We start from the raw sequence: 8,733 nt of genomic DNA, 5'->3' as shown, positions 1-8,733 counted from the left end.
AAATACAAAAAAAAAATCCTATTTCGTTGGAATACAAACGAAATGCAAAAAAAAAAAAAAAAATTATTTGTTACATTTCGCTACAAGTGTAGCGAAATGCAACAATCCGGACCGGACCGGAACAATATTGATTGTGGGTATTTCGTTGGTCATCCAACGAAATACCCATTTTGATATAAAAAAAAAAACGCATCCTATTTTGAGCTATTAGCTCCAAATTCAAGCCATTTTGGCCCCGGACTCCTTTGTTTTGAGTGGATGATAGGAACGGTGAATTATGTCACATCGCTATAGGTGTGCTCTTGTGGTAGCAAGAGAACAAATATGAGCCCGTTTGGATTGGCTTATAAGTTGCCTATAAGTTCGTTTTCACTTTTTAAGTGTTTGGTAGCCAAATTTAAAAACTATTTTGTGCTTAAAATAAGCCCAAAAAATTAATTGGGTTTGTTTGGCTTAACTTATCTAAAGCGACTTATAAGCTGTTTCTAGCTTATAAGCCAAAAAAAAATAAGTTGGACTACACCAACTTATTTTTTTTTTTGGCTTATAAGCTGTTTCCAGCTTATAAGCTGCTTTTTTTAAGTCCATCCAAACAGGCTCTATGTCTACTTCTTTTTCGCCTAATCACAATTTCAAAGTTTTGATCGTATTTAAGCCAATTCACGAAAATAATAGGTTATTATGAAAATTAGAATAGACATATTTCACATTAATGTATTAGGCTATATTTTCTAATTCAAAAATTTCAACGCGCAAAAATTAACGATTGACGGAGTAAACATGCATAGAAAACGGTCTCAGCACAGGCCATACCCCTCTAGTATATATATGTATATAGATTGAATAGTTGACAAATATTTATGAAGTTCATATAGAAAAATTGGTTCTTAACTTAATAGGTCCACACCATTATCAAACACTTACTATAATTGGCGAAGCTAATTTTAAATCCAAATTTAACATTATCTTTGATAGAAAACATGTGAAATTCTTTTTTAGAGAAAGGCAAATGTATTATTTTATTATTTAATAAATTATTAATTTATAATCCCTTATTCCACTAACCAAACAATTCAAGAGTAAAGAATTTTGGATGGAGAAAAAGAAAGCTAGAATAAGCCTCTCTTGTATAGTATTTGTAAATGAAAGATACGAATACTGAGTTGTGCTCTATGTCACACCCCGTTTTGACCCGGGCTAAAGTAGAGTATGACATATTGGTGATTCCTGTTTGTTTTGTTGTTTTAAGGAGTCGCCACCTAATTATTTATGGTGAATTAGGGCACCTAAAGTTTATTAAAGTTAATTCTGTTTAAGATCTGCGAAACTTAAGATTCTAGGTAAGGGTTCAATTAGTCTAAAGGGAAGGTATTAGGCATCCTTTAAGACCCATTAACAATGGTTAACCGACCGGACTTATAATTAATTAGGCTAAGTGTAAATATAGTGTTTTTAGTATTTAGGAAAATATTTTGAAAGTATTACTAAAGTTATAGATAGAAGTAGGATGTTGTTTAAAGTAAAAATATGTAGAAAAGTAATAGTTGCATAAAAGAGTTTAGTCACAAATGATCTAAAGAAACAAGATGTGTAATGTTTATATGTATTTGAAAAATGAGTTATGCCCTTGGCAAATTAAATTGTATTTGTAAAGTCATTGTAAGATTGATATTACTGTTTTAACAAATATGTATTTCGAGTGTTCTAGGATAATAAGAGCAAATTTTGATTCTTTTAGCTTAAAACATATAGTCATGCTATTAAAAAAAATCAATTTCTCAAATAAATGTTATAGATATACGTAATTAGTTTGGAATAAAATAGAAGTGAATGTAACTTGTGGAATTAACTACCCATTACTAAACTAAACCCCTTAAATGTCTAGAATTTATCTAAGTTACTAAAAAGATAAAATGTTAGTCATACAAAGCAATTTAAATGCACAAAAATTAAATAGAAGAGCAAATAAATTAAATGGGCTCAGCCCATTTTCTTGGACTGCCCTGCGTTCTGTTTTGCTATTGGGCTTAGGCCCATTTATCAAGGCCCAAATGCTGCGAACTGTTCATACTATTGGGCTTCGGCCCAGAATTTTATTCCCTTGGTCGGCTGCGAACAGAGTCTGGACAGGAGGAGTTATGTTGGGCTTTTAGCCCAACGCCAAATACGGGAGAAGATGACGAGTCCGAAAGGACTCGTATACGGTGTTCATGCATAAACGAAAGAAAAGGATTAGTATGTGATTAATAAATAAGTCTAAACATGTAAAATATACACTCAAAACAAATCGGTAGATTATGTATATATTGTGTATATTTAGATATGTTTCATGTATACACATTCATAAAGAGGTATAAAAAGTAAAACATTGGAAAGCTTTCACCCCCGTCTTCCGGATGTTGCCCAAGTTCATGAATCCCAGGCATGGCTAATCTACGGGGAGGGTTAGACAACTCCAAATTACCACACCTCGTATTAAATTAAGTGAAGCTAGTGAAGATATTTATGAAAGTAAGGGACACTATCATACATTTTTATCAATAGCATCATAGTGAGTCAGTGTTTTGCAAACTGTAATGTGGTCAATTATACCATATACAAACCAAACAGCTCCAATACTAATGCAGGGAAGGCAAGTCCATGTTAACATATAAATGATAGATGGATGGAAGAGTCCAGCAGTTTAGACAAGTAGCAATGAAGAGGGAATAATCAACTCTAGATAAAGCACAGTCCAAGCAACAAGACTGAGTATGACAGTAGGAAATAGCTAATACAGGTCGTGTAGCAGTCATTGTACAAAACAGATGCTCAGAGACAATTCCAGAAACAGATATGGGCATGAGCAGGAGGCAATGCACAAGTAAATACATACGAAATTCATATTATAAAGACTGACACAAACTGTAATAATAAAAAAAAAGTCAAACACATACTCCTTTGAAGGGGCAAAGACAAGCAGTAACAGCAACTGTAAGCAAGGCAAAAGGAGAGGTATGCAGTTGCTAAGAACCAACAAAGGCAAACCAGGTTGACAACCAACTCAAAACTTTAATGCAGAGCTAAGTGGAGTGTTTCCATACAGTAAAGACACGGAGGGAACATTTCAAAATGGGAAGGCACAACAGCAAACTTTTCAAGAAGTTGATATCAATAATGGCATTGCAGCCATGGTTATAAGTTCAAGAGGGGCATAAAAGGCAATGCAGGAGTCAACTCCAAGTATAAGATAAATGGAGAACTTTGAAAAAGATCAAACCATATCAGCCATCTAAGGCACACAAGTCACCAGGTGAATTAATTCTAGCATCACTGATGTGCTCCTATGGCCACTGGGTATATTTATGCATAGGACTAATTTGCAGATAAGGGAAATGGGGAATTAATGAACATGGGCACAAGAAGGGCAGGTAAACAGAGAGAACAGGTTAGCAGTTTGGAATAAGTTTGGAACACATAGTGTATGGCTTTGGCAGCAGGGGGGGGGGTCATTAAGCAAAGCAGAAACTTAGTTACATATAGATCAAACTCATGATCGAACATGAAGGCAGATAACAGTGTTCATTAATAGACTAGAATATGTTAGCTTCATGCAAAGCAATTCCAAAACAGCTTCTGGGTCTAATCAAACAGAAGTAGGTTCAAATAGTCATGTTGAATCTTTTCAATGTTATTTCAAATTTAGTATACATGTAGGGATTCCACATAACCCAGTTTAAACTTTCACTTTACTATTTATTTTTGGACTTAAAGTATTCAAGAATCATTCAATGATGAACTAGTGTAATACTTGATCTAAACATGCTTGTATAGTGAATTAGGATTAATATATTGACAGAACATTCTCAACACTCCATGGGCAGCCAAACAGCAAATTTAACTAATAATTACCTAGACATGAACAAACACAGAGAGGGTAATCATCAACTGCTTTAAGCATGAATATGTATCAGGCCACACGCACATTTTGAGAAACACAGAATTAGATCCTAAGGGATCAAAAATACCTAGACGAATTACCAAAGTTAGGCATTAGACAAATACAGGCAATGCTTCAAGGATTCCCATCATTCATATACTACTCATGATGTCAACACACAAAGTCATATGAGACACGCACTGTCCCAGATCAAGTCTTACACAAAAGATTTAAAGTTGGCGGTATAACAACAATAATTCAGACTCAACGAACATAATCCTTGATTACTATCAGAACCTCAACACATAACATTATTTAACTAACATAGCCCACAAATAGCTTGACAAACATCTTCGATTAGACAAAATCACCACTTAACTAATTACTCTGTTCGAACTAAATCAAAATCAAACTTGGTGAACATAATTAATCACATTAGTTTAAATTGATACGAAACTAGCAAAGCATAATTAAAATCCAATCAAAAAAGGATGGGAAGTTCACCTCTTGTTGGTGCAGTGAAGTGGGACGTCGGGATCTCGAATCTACGCTCGAACTCGAAGAAAATCCGAACCCGATTTAAAGTGATTAAAGTTTTAAAAAGAAGTTAAGAGTAATTGTTGGCTGTTCTTTTTTTAGTGATCAAAACTTGTATTTTTGTAGGGGATTCGTGGTTCCAAATCCGTCAAACCCTAAGAAATCCTCCAACCTTCTAAAAATCCCCCCTTAAAACGATTCAACACGGATTATATTTATAGGGTTTTGTTTGTATTAAAGTAAAGGGAGGAGCGTATGAGAGAGAGGAAGCGGGGACAGGCGTGGTGGAAGGAGCGTGAAGCGTGGGGGACAACAGTGAGTGGAGGGGAGCGTGATGGTGGTGTCGGGTGGAAAGAAAGAGAAGAGTAGAGAGAGAAGAGGGCGGGGGGAAGCGGGGCGAGAGAGAGGGAGAGGAGAAAGAGAAAGAGAGGTAGGGTTAGGGTAAAAAAATAAGGATATTGGGCCGGGTCAATAATTCGTTTGGGCTGGACTGAATTGGAATGATAGTGGGCTCAATTGGTCCGAAAATTTAGGGGTAATGGGCTGGTCGTTTAAATTAAATGTGGGATGATATAATGTGGGTTGTGGGTTGTTTATTTGGGTAGGAAAATAATACTGTATTTGTATTTTGGGCCATTAATTTGGCTGAAAATTGTGGATCCTTCCTCCGCTATTTAATTATTCTTGGGCTTCTAATTTGATAAATAGTACAATATATGATATGTGAAGACAATTAACAATTAATATGTAGAAAATAAGGATTTAGCAAAGTGTTGTCTTGTAATTAATTTGACGGTCCGAACCCAAAAATGAAACGATGACAAACATTAAAAATTTGTGATAAAGTAATGCTCATAATGTTGAAAATAAAAGTAGCGATATTAATAGTAGTTGCAAATAAAAAATAGTGAAAAATAAAGTATCTAGCTTGTCAAGAATTTAGAAACCCGAGTAAATTAAATAAAGGAGGGACAAAATTGGGTGTCAACACTCTATGAATTTGCTACAACTCCAAGATGACTTTTCCAATTGTGTAAAATTTAATAGTATATTTTTTCCTAAATACATCCAATATTCGAAACTAATCGACCTGGCTAGTTGGATTCGCGCCTCGTGAAAGTGTTCCATACGAACAGGTTCTCCATACTTAAAACTCGAGCCTAAAATATATAATTAGAAGATGGAGGGATCTCATCCATCTCACATCCGACATACATCAAATGTGCATCAAAACTCTATCGATATCTTCAGCAGTATTCTTGGCATCAGATGAAATTTTAAATAATCCAGCACTTGCAAATCCTAAACAATAAATACCCTTCTATCTTTTCCAGTGATAAGGATTTCTATTTTTTGGCATCTCATTTTCAATGAATAGCACATCATCATCCTACACAAAGCATTTCATAAAACATTTAAATTTGCAAAGAACATACCTTCGAATTAAGGATCGGATTGTTACATTTTAAATTTGAACTTGTATAAAATATTTTCCTCATATTAGCCAAATACCTTGAACCATTTTGTAACTATGCTTTTGTACCCTGTAGCAAAAATCAAGGCATCAAACTGTTCCCTATTACGATCAGTAAATTCAAAATAACGTTTCTTTTTTTTTTTCTTGATCGAAGGTAAATGTTACATCTCGCCCTTCGAGAAACTAAGTACGTTACATATTCCTTGACAAAAGCCCGAAGGGACCATGGAATTCTCAAGAGGTCAAGGAAGACTTTTAACAAGTGTTGAACATGTATCCAAAGGCTTCGGGATCAAGCGACTCGAAGAAACTAAGTTTGTCGAAACTTGGGGAAGATTTTGCAGAATTCTGGACATAAATTTTAGTCCAAATTTGGAGAGGTATATCTCCTAGTATATAAGGAGTTATGGACCGCATAACCTACGTAAATTGAAGTTCAAAGAGTCTTCTTTCTAATGCAATTGACAGATCGCAAATACGAGATGTACGGTAGAAGATATAGCTCGTACACAATTGTACGATTTTTCTTGCAATTCGACGATTGCACATGGACGACCCGTCGATGTGCACGTCGAGTTGAGTCCATGCTCACCGATTTTCACAAGTATAAATAGCCCCTCCCTTGTTATTTTCATCATATTTCAAAGTCTAGAAGCTTCACCATAGATACATATATTCTCCCAAAATTTCTACATCAATCTTTACGATACTTGTTTAAATCTAGCATCAATTAAGCTCAGGAAGTGCATATAACCTTGTAGGCTTCAATTCCATCTTGGTATCGCTGTGGTAAGTTGGAAACCTTGGATCCAAATTGGTACTAAGAGTCAACGAGGTCAATTGAGGTAAAGATTCCTTCTCTTTTACCAATAAATTAAGTTAATTCGAAGTTGTATTTCTTGGATTGTCGTGTGTTAAGCCTAATTGGGCGAAAGACGACATAACCCTCTTATGGGATATTGTTAATGGAATTATATGGATATTGAATTAGATCAAATGCCTTTGATGTTAGTTTTGGTTGTTGTTGAGATCATGGGAACATAGTAAAAACAGAGGAACTGCCGCCCGAATTCCCTTAACCTCAAATTAAATAGTCTCAAAGCTACATCACATATGCGTTGGTTTATGAATAATTAAGGCCTAAATAAGGTCATATAGGGGCAAGGGACGAGCGGGCTTTGGAATAAGGAATTCCTTCAAGTAGCAGATCGGCAATTTAAGGTATGTAAGGTATTCGTTTACCTCTTTCTTTGGCACGAATCCAACTAGAACATGAACACGAGCGTTCCATAACAATTCACTCCATTCCTATGCTTTGTGCTTCAAATTTTAATGCCTCAATTATCTGATTGATTCTTGAAATATTATCATGTTTATCATCATTAAGTTATTCCTTTGAATTTGATACGAATTTCATAATTCATTCGGAAGTTATCGGGACCTTACGTCACTCCGTAAGGCCCGATGTTAATTCATTGGCTCCTCATGCATTATATACATATGTATTGCACTATTTTACTACACCGCGCCATGCTATAGTCGGTCGGGCAGGCACGTAGATGTGCACACCACTGCAGTGGGCATGTAATGATATATCTCGGACGCGGGATTATGATGATATGATGATGATATGATGATGATGCTACTATATGTATATACTTGCATATGATTTTTAAACTCATGCATTGCATATGGTACATTCTCAAATGGCTCAGGTTATTTTTTTTTCCTTCTATATTTACGTCTTACTTATGTTATTGTTTCCTGCCTTACATACTCAGTACTTTTATCCGTATTGATGTCCCATCTTACGGGACGCGGCATTTCGTGCTGCAAGTCCTGACAGGCATAGCGGAAGACCTTGACCACAGTAGGACTTCCAGTTTCAGCGGCGTCAGTAAGTACCACTACTTCGGAATTGCAATCTTTTGGTATACTTATGTTATCATGATATATGTTCACTTGCTATAGGCACGCCGGGGCCCTATCCCGACTATTATGCTTTTGGTATGCTCATTCTTAGATGCTCATATATAGACATTTTGGGGTATATGTAGATGTTATGTATGGCCTCGTCGGCCTTGCTTTGGTTTTGATGTTCTCCTGATAGCCTCGTCGGCTTTATGACACATATGTTGGATCATTGCATATTTTTGTATTTGGGCCTTTTTTGCGTACAGGTGTCCTTTGAGTCATATTATATCGAATAACGGCTATACGATAATCATGGTAATTGTTACGCCAGGTGGTATCCGGCCTATAGGTCGGTGCCCATCATGCTCCTCGTCGGGGTGTGACAGTAAAACCTGATAACCAAAATGAAATCAATCATAAAAATAAAAACAATAATTCCTTCTTAGTGGGAGGGGGGGGGGGGGGAGGAATAATTATATCAATAATTGGAGTGAAATTTTTTTAATTTTTGTACCTTGATTTTTCCTTCTTTGACTTTATCCATTGTTCAAACATTAATAACAGGAGATCTACCAGTAGCTTTCTTAAGATAAAAGGACCCTTATTAGGCCTATTTATCCCAAAGACAGAGAGATCTCCATATGTTAATTTGCTTAACATCATCACCATTTTGCCCACTGTATCGCACAGAATATGTTTCAATAAAACATTCCCACTTGAACCATTATATATATAGAAAGAGAGAAAAATGAAACATGATGACCATCGTAATGAACTTTGATGCAATTAAAAATGAAAGATTAAAGTGACAAATAAAAAAGATCGACAACAAAAAATTAATAATAAAAAAGAACTTAAGGTTACGAACAACAATGAAGGTCTGAGC

This window comes from Lycium ferocissimum, chromosome 10, assembly GCF_029784015.1.
Source record: "Lycium ferocissimum isolate CSIRO_LF1 chromosome 10, AGI_CSIRO_Lferr_CH_V1, whole genome shotgun sequence".
Classification (NCBI taxonomy): domain Eukaryota; kingdom Viridiplantae; phylum Streptophyta; class Magnoliopsida; order Solanales; family Solanaceae; genus Lycium; species Lycium ferocissimum.
The sequence above is the reverse complement of the archived record's forward strand: the minus strand, read 5'-3'. Positions refer to the sequence as shown.